Here is an 18,542-nt window from a genome sequence, read left to right on the forward strand (position 1 = left end):
TCAACATTTTGGTGCCGTTGCCGGGGATCGAAATATCGGCATAGTCAATAGGAAGATAAATTTAAAAACAACAAAAAAATTAGTTACATCCCTTTTTAGTTATGTTTCTTTATGCCTAGATATAGAGATCCTCAAGGTAGATTTATTAAAAACCCCCCACAAATAGAGATAGGATCATCAAACACCCCAATTACTGGTAATCCAATAATTGAGGAATTGGCATAAAAACAAAGAACTGGACAAAGATTAACTTTGATTGAGAGGCAAACTTTGTTAGATTGGAAGTAAAGCAAAACAATCTTCAATTTCTGGAAAACAAAAAGAAATTATCAAAGGAAAACAACCTGTCTTTCATCCATAAATCCTCCTATCTTTCAACAACCTGAAACTCCACTCAAAATTGAAACAAATCAACCAATGGCAGAAGAGGGACATGGATCTGTTATTTTCACTCCTGAACAACGAGCTGAATATGAAAGACAACAAAGAGAATGGAGAAGAAAGAGAGAGGAGGAGGCAAAACAAGAAAATGGTAGAAATATAGAAAATGATCGGAAAAGACAAGAAGATGGTAATGACCAAGAGGCTACCTTTTGCTTTCCAATAGTAGACATAAGTGTAATATTAGGAGAAGAAGTGAAAATGAAAAATATTCCACCTTCTGTATTGCCAAATTTTTATGGAATGTCCACGGAAGATCCTGATGCATTTATGTTTGAATTTGATATTTTATGTAGAACATATGGATACACTGATGACATTCATAAACTTCATCTTTTCCTGCAACCTTAAAAGCAACATATTTAAAATGGTTTATGGGTTTAGGAGAACAAACAATAGCTTCTTGGGATGATATGAGATCAGTCTTCCTTAAAAAATATCAAGCGTATTGTCGATCTAGAGATTCAAAGGAAGATGTTTTCAATTTCAAATTCTGAAAGAAAAATGATCAATTGCACCCATTCTCTGTGGGCCAAACTGGTCTTTGCCATTTCATATATCAACTGATGCATCTGATACTGCGATAGGTGCCTCTCTTGGGCGGAAAGAGAACTTGTTCAATTATGCAATATACTTTATAAGAAAGAATCTAACACCTGCAGAATTGAACTACACAGTCAAAGAGAAAGCAATGTTAGCCGTTATACATGCAATAAACAAATTCAGACACTATATAACAGGATATCAAGTTTTCATTCATAAAGATCATTCAGCAATCAAATACTTGATGAATAAACCCATCACCAATGGAAGAATAACAAGATGGTTACTGTTATTGCAAGAATTTAATATCACAATACAAGATTGGCCAGGCAAGGAAAATCAAGTGGCTAACTTTCTGTCCCGCATACATTCACCCAACGATCCAAATCCGGTTGTAGATAACTTTCCAGACGAACACCTGTTTGCCATAACAGTAAAAACACCATGGTTTGCAGACATTGAAAACTATTTATCTTCTGGAAAATTTCCAACTCAATTCTCTAAAAAGCAAAAACGAAAAATTGTTAGAGAAAGTTCTAGGTATAGTTGGGTAAATGGTGATTTATTTTATACTAGTTCAAATCTGATGATTAGAAAATGTGTGCGAGAAGATGAAATATTAGACATTCTGAGAGCATGTCATGATGAACCATGTGGTGGTCATTTTGCAGACAAATGAACAGCATATAAGGTGCTACAATTGGGCTATTACTGGCCATCCATCTTCAGAGACTCTAAGGCATATGTCAAGCAATGTGACAGTTGCCAGAGAACGGGGAGACCAATCACATCAGATGAGATGCCGCTGAAGCCACAAGTCCTCATAGAACCATTTGAGCAATGGGCACTTGACTTTGTTGGACCTATCAATCCACCATCAAATGGAAAGAGGTACATCCTAGTATGTACAGATTATGTAACCAAATGGGCAAAGGCTAAAGCAGTGAACAGAGCAACAGAAGATATAATGGTCACCTTTCTTTTTGAAGAAATATTTGTCAGATATGGAGTACCTAGACAAATTGTAACAGATCAAGGAGTACTGTTTACATCAAAGCTGGTACGAGATCTAACAGAGAAATACAAGATCAAACATAGGAAATCTACACCATATCATCCTCAAGCAAATGGGTAGGTTGAATCAACAAATAAAGTCCTAGAAAATATCATGACAAAAATAGTACAGCTGAACAGAAGAGATTGGTCTGAAAAATTAAAAGATGCACTATGGGCCTACAGAATCACATGGAAGAATACAACTAGTTTTAGTCCATACTAGTTAGTATATGGAAAAGAGGCCTTATTGCCTATAGAGTTTCAGATACAAACATACAGACTAGCAGTTGAACTAGGACTAGACCTGACTGAAGCACAACAGCAGTGGATCATGGAACTGAATCAATTGGATGAGCATCATCAACAAGCCATAGAACATACTACATTGGTGCAATAACAAAGAATGAAGTGGCACGACATTTATCTCAAAATAAAGACATTTCACAAGGGAGACTGGGCATTACTTTTTGACTCCAAATTCAAAGAATTCAAAGCAAAGTTCACAACACACTGGCTAGGCCCATATGAAATTGACGAAATCTTTGACAATGGAGCAGTAAAGATCAGGACAATCAACCAAGACTCCACCTCAGTTATAGTGAATGGACATAGGCTCAAAGTTTATAATAGGCCTATTAGTAAAGAAGCATTTATGAAACAACTGATAGAAGATACATAACTGGAAATCATGGCACACCAGGCTCAACCATCTTCCAGTCTTGTAGTTGAATAAAAAAAAAAAAAACATATAAAAAAAACATAAAAAAAAAAAACAAATAATTTGTTTGCTAGTGAAAACTAGGCAACTGGCACTTAGCAAACATGAATTCATAGGGGAAAACCAGGGCAACTTGGACTCTATGAATTCCTTATTCTTTTTCTAGTGTTCTCACATAATTTCAATGCAAGAACTCTCCACCAACAACTGACTTGAGGACAATTCACATCCTAAACGAGGGGGAGAATTGCATCAAATCTTTAGCTGGAAAGCTGAAGTATAGAAGGAACTTGTATTGTCAACAGAGGGACCTAAAATAAGAAATCATTGCCGAGGGACCTGAAAGACCTGCCAATGTCAAAACAACATGTACATATTCTGTAAGCATTGCAGAGGGACCTGAAACAAGAAATCATTACAAAGGGACCTGAACAACAATTCAAGAACCAGAGCATGAAGAACAAGGAGAAGCAATAAAGTTTACTTTTTAATCCATCTACAACATCTGATCAATTGCTTTCATCTCACTTGTACAGACATCATCCAGGGGAGTATATGTATAGTCATTTTGTGCTTGAAAATTCAAATTTTTCTTAGAAATTTTTAGTTTTTGTTAAGTTGAAATTAATACCTGAGGATATTCATTATCATTTCATATCCTATATTCCCTATACATACCCTATAACCCTTATACATCATATTCCATTTCATTTCCATACATATTCCCTATTTATTTCATGATCATTAACCCCATTAACCCCTAAGTATTTTTCTTTAGAAACTTAAAAATACCAAACTGGGACAACTTTTCAACCTGCACATACAAGTCAAGAATTAGTGATGGTGATAATTTCAAATATGACCCAAGATGGTCATTTTAAAATTATAAAGATGTGCTACATAATCAAAACAAACAAAAATCATGCGCTATATGAAAGTCAAAGCAAATATATACCATATGAAACTATATGCCATAGTCCAAATGGTTTGCATGCGCTATAGTCATACATATATCATAACCCAAAGCGTATATATATATATATGATATAAGTTAGAGCATATATATATATATATGGTATAAACTTAGGGCATGAAAGGAAGGGCGCATATAATACAAGGTATGGTGTATGAAGGGAAGGCCACGCGCAAACCATATGACATGACTACGCATATAAGTGAGGAGTATTGCGGTGGGGTATTGTTTAAATGGTAATTGCATAACAAGCTCATTGCAATACAAATGCATGACTGAATATCATTTCACGCATGAGGAGCACGGGAATGAATACGCAACGGTGGCAATTATATTGAGTGTAGCCAAAGGTTAAGCAATGAATGAAATAACATCACCAAAACGACAAATACCAGCCAGCACACAGGTACGGGGTCAACACCGTGGCATGGCAACTGTTTGTCATTGGACAAGGCACTGTACAAGAGTTATGCGCATGCATTTCAAATTAGAACGATGATTAGGCCATCCTCATGACACAGTCAGGCGACTGGTCAAATAGGACACCCATACCAACCACGCACTGTAACACCAATAAACGAGAAGCACACAGTACACCCATGAAACGGTCATGAACCGACCGAATTCTTGCACTGTTTAACCTCATTCCTCATTGCCAAATAGCTCAGAATGATGGTGGTTGGAGCTGCAAACTAGTGAAAAGGAGAGTGAAGCGGGTTTAGGCAGATTTAAGAAGGAAAATTATCCCGGTTTTAACAACAAGTGATCATCGATTTTCAGGATTCATTCAGGTAATGGAATAGTTTGTTTAAGCTCGACAAACAATGGAGTATAGTTGTGAAATGTCTGTTATTAATGGTTACATTATTCTATCCTTGCCACCAGTCAATTGAATGATTGAACAGGGATTTGGAGCGCCGTTTAATATTCCTCAGTGCTCTTTGACAACCAGGTAACGCTGAAACCACAGCAATAAGTCGGTTTATTCACTGCGTAAATTATGGCATAAAATACTAGTGAATCACGCAGCATTTAAATGTAAACTCATTGCATGGGTAACACGTTAGGGTATGGAATCATATGTGAAGTTTTAACGGCATGGCGTGTTCACAACGAAATATATGAACAGAGGAGGCACCGAAATGTGATTTTTGTGGCGTTTTTTTGTTGCATGGCACTGTTGAATGCGCACTGTTGGTTGAAATGCACACCATTGTTTGACTGCGCCTTGTTTTAATTACACAGTTTGTTTTATTGCGCGTTGTCCTCATTCATATCACTGATATATCATATGCATGGAAACGGCCGAACGGTGAACAAACACAATGGATATGTCTATGTTATAAACCCTTTTGTTGTTGCGCGTTTTTGTTTTGACCAAAACAAGGGATTGAAGTTTATGTGGGCCGAACGAGCCATGTCATGTTCAAATGAAGAGCTGTGTGATTTAGTTGCTGTGTAATAAGGCCGAGTTTTGATTACCAAAGGGAGTTCATTTGCCGATCCATTTAAAACTCATTTGAAATGCGCTATTTTTTTTATTATTTTTGTTTTGAGGCCGAGAGCATTGTGGAAATTTTCAAAATTTTTATGATGAGGCCGAGAACCATATGCATGCGTTGTAGTCAAAACACTGCTTATTTTTTTATTGTACATACACAGTGAAAATATGGCTTGATTTTGGTGACATGGAACAGTATGAAAAATTGTTTTCATATATATTTTGTTTACAAGAACAGAGATTAGCAAATTGACAGGGATATATAGGTGTTTGAACAGGGAGTTAAAACAGTGCTGCTGCAGAGAAAGAGTAAACAGAGAATCAGAGTTAAATTGTTGTGAGGAGGAAGGTAAGCTTCTTTGCCTTCAAAATTTCATTTTGAAAAAGAAAAATAGTTATAAATTTTTATTGTCAAGATGAAATTAATAACAGCAGAGGCATACATTCACTGGTTTTCAGAAACAATGTCAGCCAGAGTAGAGCCAAAATTTTAGATAGAGAGCTAGGGGAAGCAAACTATAGAAAAACTTTACCAAGAAGGGATGATAGGCTTTTTACAAAAATTTGATGGCCACTCTGAACAGATAACCAGGGACTTTATAAATAATTTCACTCAGGACCAGACACGGGTAGGAGATGTTATTATTCCTATAACTTAGGAATATCTTTCCCAAGCTTTAGATCTACCCATGATAGGTGAGAAATATTACAAAGGCCTGCACTTCAAGGAGAAAACATGGACTTTTTTTCTTGAGAAGAACCGGAAAGGGACTTTTGATAGAACAAAAGGGATACCCAGGGAATGGTTCAATGAACCATGGGGTGAGTTGGTTTTGGTCATCCAGAAGTTTTTGACTTGTGATAGAGGATATAGCGTTGCCCACTTGTATCATGTCAGGCTTCTACAGCATATTAAGGGATATGATAGGATTAACTTGCCATATTTCCTATATAGGAGCCTCTTGAGAATGATTGAAATAGTAAAACATGAACACAGGCCTAAAGCAGGATAGATTTACCACCAAGGATTGATCAATATCCTAGTTGAGTATCAGGTGAGGTCACAAGGCATAGTATGGAGAGAGTTCATGTCTAAAAATTAGTTCATTGAATAGATTACTGAAGTACAAGATAAAATAGAGAAGGAAAACAGAGGATTGATGAATTCACCCTTGTATCCCAGAACAAGAGCTAAACAACAAAATAACATGGCCATGCAAGAGAATGAAACATCTATTATGTCTATTCCTAGAGGATTTAGGAATAAAAGTCCCATTGACTTAGACAAGGAAGTAGAAACATATTCCCCAAGACAACAAGAAGAAAATGACATTGCACAAGAAGTATTTGAGAGGGATTCTTCATATGATGATGCAGTAGCAGCATCATTAATGAAAACAACACAAGATTTTGAAAAAGAAATCAATTTGGGAAGAATCAGGGACTTAACTGACCAATTGGAAATTAGCAAAATCTTGGAAAAACAATTAAAAGAGGAAAACAAGGAAAATAAGAAAGATAATGCTAAGTTGGTCAAGGCAAATGAAAAGTTAAATGAAGAATTGGGGAGATTGAAACAGAAAAATGATCTACTTTCTGAGCAAGCATTTAAATGGCTGAAGGAAAAGAATATGTGGTAGGCAAAGTATGAAAAACAGAAGGTAAAAGAAGCTTTGTTCAGGGATAGACATGACAAAGGTTTGGATTGTTTGGTCAGGGCAGCACAACAGGAAGCATCTACAAGTACAACATCTACTACAGAGAGAAGAAGGTCAAAGAGGAGTAAGCAAGCATGGGGACATGCTTGATGATAAGCAAGGGAGAGATGTTGGGCCTTAGTTTTGGTCTTATTTTTGCTCTAAGAAACTTACTAATCCATCTATTTTCCATCCATTTTCCCTTCATTCATCCCATTTTAATGTATATTTGATACCCATTCAGGTATTTAATTTTAATTTTTCAATTTCTAAAGTTTTTATGAAAGTTTGGTTTATAGTGCAAAATTGGCAGATTCAGAAATTCCCGTAATAGCTCTATGGTTGATATGGTTGCAAGACACTTGGGCATGAATTGAATGCATGGATGGAAAGCTTGGGAACTAGGACTAAGCCAACTATGCTTAGTTCGAATAGAACAAGCTTTATTAGGCCCATTTGGTGCTAGTCAATCATGACTAGTCATTCAGAAATCCCATAGAAATAGGGCAGTTTTGAGATTCTATAAGATTGGTCATATATCTTGGGATGGGAGTAATGAATTCAACTTAGATAGGTGGATGAGAGTAGGTGGGTTAGTTTGAGTGAATATAGATCAGTTTGTTTCATGAGACTTCTTATTTAAAAACCAAAACTTTGATGGCTTATGTATTGACTTATTATACTTTTATGTTGTGACACCTTTGGATTGAAGAGTTAATTTGAAGACTTGTGTTATTATTATTTTTCTGTTCAATTCTATGGATGTGTGACTAAATTGAAGCTTCTGATATCACCTCTCAAGTGTGCAAGGCAAGGGTGGAGGGCCCCCATTCCAAGCTAAGTACACTTCCTTGTTAACTAGTTTTATTTCTTGTAATCTGGTTATTGTAGAACTGGTTTTTCAAAGATTTATTTCAGATTGCTTTATGGTTCATGCATAGTGATTGATCTCATTAGTTCTTATCTTATTCATCACTTTATTAAGTTGGAAAAACTAGTGTTCAAGTTGAGCATCCCTTCTACTAAAATGATGAATTAAAACTAGTTTCCTTTGTTTGCATGCAAGTAGTTTCTTATTGAGATTTTAATATTGAGATGAATGAATTATGATGGAATACCTTATGTGTCTCTTAATTTAAGATCTTCTTTCATTAATAATTTATCCATCTTAAGTTCTTGGTTTTAATCTCTGATTCATTAAGTGGTAATTGAGGCAAAAGTGGACTTCTTGAGTCAAGAACCATTTCAATGTTTTTTCCTCTTTTAAACTAATTGAATTAGAGTTGTAGGATGCATTATTTTAAGCTTTTGAATAACTTATCTTTCAAGGTTTGATTACATTTGATCTTCACATATAATGAACTTGCTTCAAAGCATAAACAACCCGGATTGATAAGAAATAATTGTGTTAATTTAGGTACACAAATTAGCTCAACAGTCCAAATGAGGAAAAGTCCTCCTATATTTATCCACAATGTTGGTGTTTGAATAGATGCGATTGTTGGGATTCTGAGCCTACATGAGTTGTAGGTCAACTTGATAATAATTCCATAATCAAAATAAATTCATATCTCCATGAATACTTATTGGAATCGGATGATATTTATATCAATCCTACACCTCTCGATGAGAGGAATCTAATAAAAATATTATCAGCCATGAATAAGATGACCGACATGAATTTTTTTTCCCTAGTTTCCAATTTTAACAGAAATTAATTTCAATATTCAGGAACCAAAAACTTCGAACTTCTCCCTTCTTGTATACAGTTATCTCCTTTGATCATCTTTGCTCCGATACCATGTATAAATTCCCAATGTAGATCAACAGATGATGCAATATACTAAAGCAAAATACAGGATCTGCTTCTACAACAAACTTTGTAGAAGCTTAATTGAATATGAGTAAGATCAATAAGAACACATATAACTGAGAATGAGAAGCAATCACACATGAACATAGAAGAATAATCCTGGGAAAAGCCTCAGCCTAAAACCCCAATCTTTTTAATATCAAACAAGTGGAAATATGTTTAGATTACACAAAGAATTAGCTATCAAGCAATCCTGCTCTCTCTGCAATAGAACAATACAGGTCACAGACTGAATAGATCAAAATATGTCTTCCTCCATCCCTCCAAGCCTCCTATTTCCTTGCGTAGTTTTCCTTGGGGTCTACTGATGCCACCTGTGTGAATTGGCCTCATTCACACTCACTAAACTGAATAAGTAACTATGCAATCCTCAAGGAATGAATTCCTTCTACATGCAAGAGATATCCTCCAAGGAATATTCCTGCAACTGATAGTACACTTTACCATTACCTGATCTCAACTGGGTCTCTAACTGAAATGACATGCATGAGTTATTTATGTGAGAATATTCAGTTATCTGAAGTGTAGCATTTACATGCATGCATGCATTAACTAACTGAACTCACAATTAGTTCAACAAACTAATTAAACTAATCTAATTGGACTTGACTCAGTTAACTGAGCCAACTAATTACAACTCAATATTACAACTCATCCTTATCTCTTTAACTCATGGATAAATTCCTCAATCAATGGAGAAATTGTTGCATGTCCTCACATAGACTTCATGTTTGATTTTACACAACTAATTAACTCATGGTGAATTAATTAATTATTTTACAAACAATTGCTAAGATCAAATTCAAATTTTAATTCTCTATTTTAGTTTAGGGACTGACTAAAATAGGAAGGTATCCCAAAATGCTATTTATAGTAGTACTAAATTTAGTACTTATATATTTAGCGTTTCTTGTTGCTATTTTCAACAAACAATATTGAATTTGAGACACACAATCATGTTGTCCTCTTTGCATTCTGATCCAACTTCTTCCATTATTCATCAGACACTCCCATTGGTTTAGTACCCAGATCTACCGTGATCCAATGATCTTTATCCACCAACAGATCCTCCATCTTGAGTTTCCATAACTCAAAACTCTAACCATTAAATTTCTTGATCTCTATCTTTCCACTGCTTTCCATCTTCTTTCACCACCAGAATCGATCTTGCAGATCTCCCACTAAACAGGGTTTACCACAGGCCCGAGCGAAACCCCTTAGCAAAAAAGGTGTCCCCTTGAAGCAAAAAAACACTCTAATACCAAAATTAGGTTTTAACCCTGTACAAAAATTACCTGCATACGAATTCTAAAACACAGAAAATAAACAATGTGAGAGCATAACACATAAAACACATATACATAGAGATTTTCCCCTAGATCCCAAAACCGGGACTACCAACTTGATTTTTCATTATATTCCTTTCAATGTTACAATACATATTTATCTGTCTAGCCATTGGATCAAGCTAGACAGATCGACAGTGGAGATTTAGAACACATAAAGTCAAGCGTTGAAATGAATCAAACAGTGATTGATCAGGTTTATTGTGGACTGGGTGGTAAGGAAATCTACAGTTATAATCTGATCAACACGTGTTTTATTAGCTTATGCTTAAGCATTTCATGCTGAAGGAAATGAGCATATGAGCAAAAAGTGATGGAAAAAGGTGACAATGAAATGAACCTCATACTAAATCAAGACAACAAACTTCATGCAAGAACTAGAAATCTATGTTTTTGGGGTTGCTAAAGGGTCTCTTCCTCAAGTCATGGTCCCAGAGGGAGGAGGTGAGGCTGAGACACCTGCTGACAACCTTATGGGGATCTTTTTCTCCTTGCTAACCTGCTAATTGAAAGAAGGCGCAAATGGAAGCAAACTAAAACATAACCAATCTACGCTACATTGTTGTAATGGAAATGTAGCTACTTAAGCAAATGAATGATTAAACCATGAATCTATGCGCTACACTGCTGTAATGGAAATGCAACTATTTAAGAAAATGAATGATTAAACCATGAATCTATGCTAGCATACATGTACAATAAAGAGGAGCCTTAGCTGCTAGGGTTGGGCCCTAACCAAAGATCTTCAGCCCTCTGAGTTAACTCAGTGTTGGCTCAAAACAAAACTCATTCTTATTATCAAAGCAATGGATTACATAAAAAATTGTCACAAGTCTTGCAGCTCAAAAATAAAGTAGAGTTTTACAATCAAAAAACTGAATCTACTGAGGTCCTAGGCTTATCTACATATACAACTAAATTCTCCAAAGACTTCCTTAAAATTAGGGAGGCTCGGCTCCCAAACTCGAGATAAACTGGTGCTTTGACTTTCACTTACTTGGCTGCCTTCTAATCCTCATGATTTGGTTGTTTGCACTCCGAGCTAATGGATGAATATTCGAATGGAGGGGTAGTAAATGAGCAGGATTTCCCTCCTATAATTCCTCTCCCTTGTCCCATTCAAGTTTTGACCAAGGTCTTTGCTAAAATCTCTTGCTTTTATCCTTTAATCCTGCGTTAAAAGCACAGTAGACCACAAAGCAAAATATCCAAGTCTAACTCATCTCATAAACAAAATCTAATCAGAAGTATGCAATAAGTTGTGAGAATAGTTGGTTTGACTAAGCTAGGAGGTGAATTAAGGCTCATATAATTACCCAATGATGAGGGTCATCAATTTTTAATGACGTTAAAATTTGAGGATGGGTTTGACTATATTGACACAACACTGCAGGAGATTAAAGAAGCAACATTTAGGATACCTCAAGATCCTTTGGACCTGATCCAACTTGATTGGACTACCCAGCTGCGCCATGCACTGGAATTCTATAACGTGACTGTTGAAGAAGAAGACGAGGATCCACGAAAAATTAATATTTTGGAAACTGAAGGTCACCATGAAGTTAAAGGTCCACAGATAGAGGATCCTGACATAATCGCTCCACTGAAAACTAGGCAGGTCAACATTGGCACAAAGGTGGAACTAAACTTTGCACAGATTGGGGACTATTGGGATGATGTGATAGTAGACAAGGTCACTAAGCTCCTCCACGAATATCAGGATTTCTTCCCCACAAAGTTTTTTGATTTAAAAGGGATAATAGGAGACCTCGGTGTCATGAAGATAACCCTGAAACCAGACACGAAGCCCGTAAAGCAAAAACCTTACCACCTTAATCCTAAGTATAAGAAAAGGGTTCGCACTGAGTTAGATAAGATGCTCACAGCAGGAATTATTGAACTAGTGGAGGAATCTAATTGGGTAAGCTCGATAGTGGTTCCAAAAAAGAAACAGAAAGAAGAAATAAGGATATGTGTGGATCTCTAGAAGCTGAATGATGCTTGCGTGCATGACCCCTTCTCAACCCCATTCACTGACGAAGTCCTAGATAATGTAGGTGACCAAGAAGCATATTGTTTCACTGATGGGTTCTCTAGGTATCATTAGATCAAAATCGTGCCTAAGGATAGTAGTAAGATGACCTTTCTGATGGAATGGGGATGTTTTCAGTATACTATAATGCCTTTTGGGCTAAAGAATGCACCAGTAATCTTTTCGCGTATAGTCATTGTGGCATTCAAAGATTTCATTCATAAGTTCCTAGAGGTGTACTTTGACGAATGGACAATGTTTGGATTGGTCAAGCGTCATGTGGCAAGTCTGTGCTTAATGTTAGATACGTGTTGAAGATACCAGATCGCACTCAATCTAAAGAAGTGTATGTTTTTTGTCCCTTCTGGGATCCTGCTAGGTCATGTGGTATGCAGACAAGGATTGATGGTAGACCCCATGAATATCATAGTGATAATCAACTTCGAGGTGCCAAGGAAAGTGAAATAGTTAGTGCAACCCTAAGGCATAATGGATACTATAGGAAGTTCATTAAGACCTATTCCGAGATCACCATGCCCATGGGGAAATTGTTGAGAAAGGATGCTACATTCTATTGGAGTGATGAATTCCAGAAGAGCTTGGACGTACTCAAAGAGAAAATGGTTACCGTACCAATCGTAGTCTTCCCATACTGGAAGAAGGAATTTCATCTGCACGTGGATGCGTCCTGTATTGCGGTGGGGGCCGTGCTGAAACAGATGGGAGAGGGGGAATTGAACCATCCTATAACATTCATGAGCAGGAATTTTTCCAAGGTTGAGAAGAACTATTCCACTACAAAGCGCGAAGGACTAGCCATGGTATACGCACTCCAAAAGTTCAATCACTATTTGCTAGGTGGAAATTTTAAAATGTATATAGATCATTCTACATTGAAATACCTATTTAATAAGCCTGTGTTGGGGGGGAATATATGCAAGTGTTTTTATTGTTCCAGGAGTATGCTTTTGAAGTTAGTGTGAATCTTGGACAATTGAACGTGGGACCAAATCATCTGTCATGCATCGAAACGGGAGAGGAGCCCACTAATTTGGAGGAAGGATTGCCTAATGTGTAGCTCTTTGCATTGCACATCACGGATGGTCACTTTGAATATATCGTACATATCCTGACAATGAGGACTACTCTAGAAGGGCATATGAGCCAGTAGAAGGAGTTAGTACTGTGCGCAAAATACTTCTCCATCATTAGAACACTTGTATAAAATGGGGTCAGACAAAATATTGTGATGTTATGTAACTGACTTTGAGCGAAGCAGCATCCTCGCAGAGGCCCATGGAGGAGATGCAGGAGGACATTATGCAAGAAAAGCAGCAACGCAGAAGTTTCTGTGTGTTGGATTATGGTGGCAAACTTTGCATAAGGATGCGAAAGCATATTGTAGGGCCTGTGATGCATGTCAAAGGATTGGTAGGCCATCGCGAAGGGATGAACTACCATTGATGCCATAGGTGATGTTACAACCATTCGAGAAATGGGCGATCAACTTTGTAGGCTCAATTCAGCCTCCAGGAAAGAAGACAGGTGAACAGTACATCATCACTGCGATTGAGTACTTGACCAGGTGGGAAGAGGTGCACCAGTGAAGGATTGTACAGGAACGATAGTAGAAAAGTTTATTTTTGAATATTTATTGATAAAATTTGGCTATCCAAAGATCTTGATGAGCGATCATGGTACACACTTTCTTAATGAAACAATAAGCATGTTGACAAAAGAATTTCAGGTGTATCATTAGAAGAGCATGCCTTATCACCCATAAGCCAATGGGAAGGTGGAATCATTCAATAAGATACTGGAGAATGCATTGACAAAGGTCTACAATTCTTAGAGAAGTGATTGGGATGTCCACATACTAGCGGTGCTATGGGCCTACAAACGAGTTGTAAGAAGTTGACTCGACAAACGCCTTTCAAACTCATGTATGTCATAGAAGTTGCAATGCCAATGGAATACATTGTACCTAGTATGTGGATAGTGCACTCACAGGAATGGTAGACTATAGATCCTTGAAGAGAGGGTCACACAGCTAGTAGAGCTTGAGGAGGACCAATTTCTGGCTAGATTTCATCAACAAGTTCAAAATGAGCACGAAAATACATGGCATGATCAACACATTAAACTACACACCTTCAATGTAAATGATATGTTTTTTTTATATGACAGCAAGTTTGATAAATTTCTAGGGAAATTTAGGATGCATTGGCTGAGGCCCTATGTCATCAAATAGATTACCGACGGTGGAGCAATTTAGTTAGTTAAGTTAAATGGGGATCCCTTCCCAATAAAGCTTAATGGTAGTCGATTGAAGCCATACAATAGTGATCCAGCTAAGTGACTATATGAAGGTAGCATCGTCTTAACGCTCCAAGCAGTTGAAAAGAGGTGCAAGACTATAAACTACACTTTCTGGATTGGGGAACTACGCGATGAGGAAACTATGCAGAACGAGGAGATGTCATAGAGATCACACACACATAGAAGGTTGCGCTACCTAGAAAAAGCCACACAGGTCAGCTAGAAAGTGACCGTTAAAGTCATTGTTCATGATTTGATGAAGAAAAAATGACCAAAGGGAGTGGGGGTAGCATTTAAGATGAAATTTATGGGTGAGATCCTTAAAACTCTGTCACCAATCTAGAATTAATGAATTGATTTTGGGGGGAACATTCTGATTTGAATTCAAAATGGCCTATAAATTACATGTGGCTACCCAACAAAGAAAACTTGGCATTTTGAGAATTGAGTTGTCGAGCTCTCAGGTGCATATGAACCGTGAATTCTTTGAATCTCTGATAGTGAATTCAACATTTGAGCAATTGCCAAAGGAGACACAAGAACTGTTGAATAGCATCATGTCAGCACCAACAGAAACTATAGATATTGTGGAAGCAGTGATAGTTGAAGGGGTTGTACCAAATGTTTCTATGGAAGCAGAGGGAGTCGCCCCAGAGGTTGCCAATATACCAGTTGAAGTCCCCAAGTCACCATAGTCACCTAGACTAAGACCTCCCCTAACCCAGAAGAGTGCGAAAAGAAAGAAAGGTGAGCAGACCATGAAACCGTAGTCGGTACGCACATCACCGAGGAGAAACCTATCAAAGGAAAAGCCCATCACACAAGAAAAGGGCAAAACAATTAACCTAGAATTGGAGGAGGAAGAAATTGAGGATATCCTAATGGACGATGAGGATGTTGGGGTGGAAACTAATGACATTAAAGTTGAGGGGTCTAACCCCATTACTAAATTGCTTGAGTATGTCCCTCCATGTAGGGGCAAGGCCAAGGTGCCTAAGGACATTGACGAGAGCAAGGTCACCTTATACACACCTCTTCTGCTAGATCAGACTATTTTTGAAGGACCGCACTTAGGGCCAATTCCAATGTTGAAATTGGAGGACTGGGACTTAGCTGATGTCAAGCAATTCCCTCACTTAGCAACAGACCAGCTAATGCACCGCCTTCTCCATAAGGCCACTGGGATGATCATGTTGAAACCACAGAAGTGGCTCAAAGGCATGGATAAGGCAAGCCTACTCAACCTACTATGGGTGCCACATTAAAATCGCACACCCATTACCTTATTTGTAATCAAGCTTGTGCTTGGTACATGATGGGTGTTTGTGGCTAGAGGAGCCAATACCCATCACTGATAGATTGATCCATAGGATCATGAGGCTGTCATACTCAGGGGTGAGTCTAGCCATGATGTTTGGTGGAAAGGTGGGCAAGCAGACCCTCGCAGAGGCCATGGAGAAGAAGTTTGGATTAGTCAATAAGCCACGCGGTTATGCTATTACAAGTATTTTTGACCCTGTGGTCAATGTGGCCATGCAGATTCTGGAAGCGAAGGTAAAGCGGAAGTGTCACTCCGATGAAGTACCAGCACCCGTTGTGGCTCTAGTAGCCCAATGCGCGAAGAGGGTTTAGTTTAATTCAGTGCAATACGTCTGTGGTGAGTTCTTCACGAACTATTACAAGGTGCAGGATCTCAGCAATACCTTCCACTATGCGTGCCTCTTATTGTCCATTGTGCTGGTAGCTTGGGAGCTACTCAAAGACAGTCAATTTCCCTCAGTTGCGCCAGACCTACCTGAGGCCACGAAGTATGCTTCGTTGCGGGAAACTAAGGATCCTCAATAGATCAAGGATAGTAATATCTTTTGGATCTTGATGGAGATGAATGTGCACATGCCCATTAACTACAAGCTATGGTTTTCACCTACTATATTTGATAAATTGCAGTCGTACATGGAATTTAAGGCTAATTTCCACCATGTATCAATAAGGGCAGGGAAGGACCCCGAGAAGAAGTGGTATGACTTTCCCTACTTGGCGACGGATGATGTGTTCCAAGTAGTCATTGAGAGCTAGCCAGAAGAATGGCACACTGCCTCGGACTTGACTTCACGATCCAGCAAGATAGCCACACAGCAGAAGAAGGAAGAAGCCAAGCTCAAGATGGAGCAGCTGGCTAAGAAAAGGAGAATGGAGGTTGAGGATAAGGCTAAGGTAGATCATGCTACCATGCAGGAGACAGGAGGATAGATAGGAGGAGAGGAGTGTGGCTCTGATAAAGAAAAGTCACCCTCCCTAGAGGTAGAAGCAGAAGAGGACGATCAGATAGAGCAGGGAGGAGGGGATCCACAGATGCCTACATTCCGTATCAAGCATCTAGGGGGACAATAAAAATTAAGGCCATGGAAGAAGTCCAAGGCTAGCAAGACATTCATGGATCTGATCACCCTAACAGAGGGGGATCTGAATGACATTGGAGATACAGTCCGGGATGCCTCCGAGGAACTGCAACAACAATTTGAGTAGTAACAATAGCAGGCATTTACGACCATTCAGGTGGATCTATGAGAGCTATAGATCCAGGCATCATAGACCGTTGTGACATCCACCAGTTTGGCCATTGGTACTTCAGGAGCCGCCAAGATGCTGTGTGCGAGGGACTCCTGAGCCATAGTGCTGCCAGATGGAGCACTGACAATAGAAACCTAAGCTGATAGGCCCACTTCCAGCACCCTCAAGGGAGTAGGTCTAAACTTGGCAGCACTTCCTAGATGGCGCTCCACCTGTTATAGGATGGGGTGATCACAAAACTAAGGGCTTGTGAATAGCGTGCTTTGCAGGTGATCAACAAGCAGAAGATTAAGAATGCTCAGATGGCTGTACAATGAGATTATGCCATCGCCACTGCAAACGATGTGACTGATAAGAATGATTGCATAGTCCAAATCGTGGAGGAAGCATGCCGAATGGTCCCAGAGTTGGCCATTCATGAGGATGAGCCGGTAGATGTGCACATTCACAAACTTGATATGGGGGTGCGCAACACCCGCATAGAGTTGGAAAAGGTTCAGTTTGAGCTAAACCTAAAAATTGCAGAGTTGCAGTTGAAGGCCCAACCTTAGACTCTTTCAGAAGTAAAGGAGTAGTGCGTGGCTATTATAACATAGGTAATAGTGATAGTAGAAAGTGAAGTGGCGGATTGCACAATTCTTTTCGAATAGTCATTTGAAGTACTAACCAGCCTACAAGAAGACCCTACTATGCAGAGGTTGGAAATAGAGGCACGAGAGCTACAACACCGCTACAACGAGGTAAAAGGGACAGCACATACTGTCATCCTCACATAGAGACTCGCGAAGCTATAGGATGCCAAGGCATTGATGGAACAGGTAGATGTAGCTCAGCACAAAGAGGCAGTGCTGAAGGAGCACTTGAAGCCTTGGTTGGACGAGGCCTATTTTATCATGGCCTCCTTTGAAGGAAAGATGGCTATTCTGTAGGAGACTCACTAGAAGCTTTAGGCTAATAGTGCAGGGCCAATGATAGAAATAAAGCAGGGAACCACGTAGTGCACCGCTAAGGTAGCAGTCGTACAGGTCGAGCTAGGGGGTCTCTGCAACAAGATCTCTATGCCCGCAGAGTGACTTGAGGGTGAGTCATCATGTTTGTGTTGGGGGACTATTACGAATGGGTTCCCCCAAGAGTCAGTTTTGGGGCTAAAAGCCCATGTTTCGGGGAAGAAAGCCCAAATTTTGTAATAAAGATGTAAAGTCTCTATATCTTGTGGTCACAAAGTGAAAATATGTCAAGAGTCATAAAGGGTTGTCCACCCTTGTTTTGTAAAGCCTCATGTCGGCTGTAAAGATATACCCATGGTCTGTGGACCATGGGATTGAATAAAAAGGGATTCCTAAAAGAGTTTAAGGTAGTTAAGTAGTAGTGGTAGAAAAAGTTTGTGGGTAAGAAGTTCTAAGTGTTGTCATGTCTTAGCATAGGTAGAGGATCTACATCTGAGTGTGTAGAGGCCTAGGGTGGAATTTTGC

The sequence above is a fragment of the Pinus tabuliformis genome, chromosome 9 (assembly GCF_031772625.1).
Source record: "Pinus tabuliformis cultivar Carrire ecotype Pingquan chromosome 9, CPIR1, whole genome shotgun sequence".
NCBI lineage: Eukaryota > Viridiplantae > Streptophyta > Pinopsida > Pinales > Pinaceae > Pinus > Pinus tabuliformis.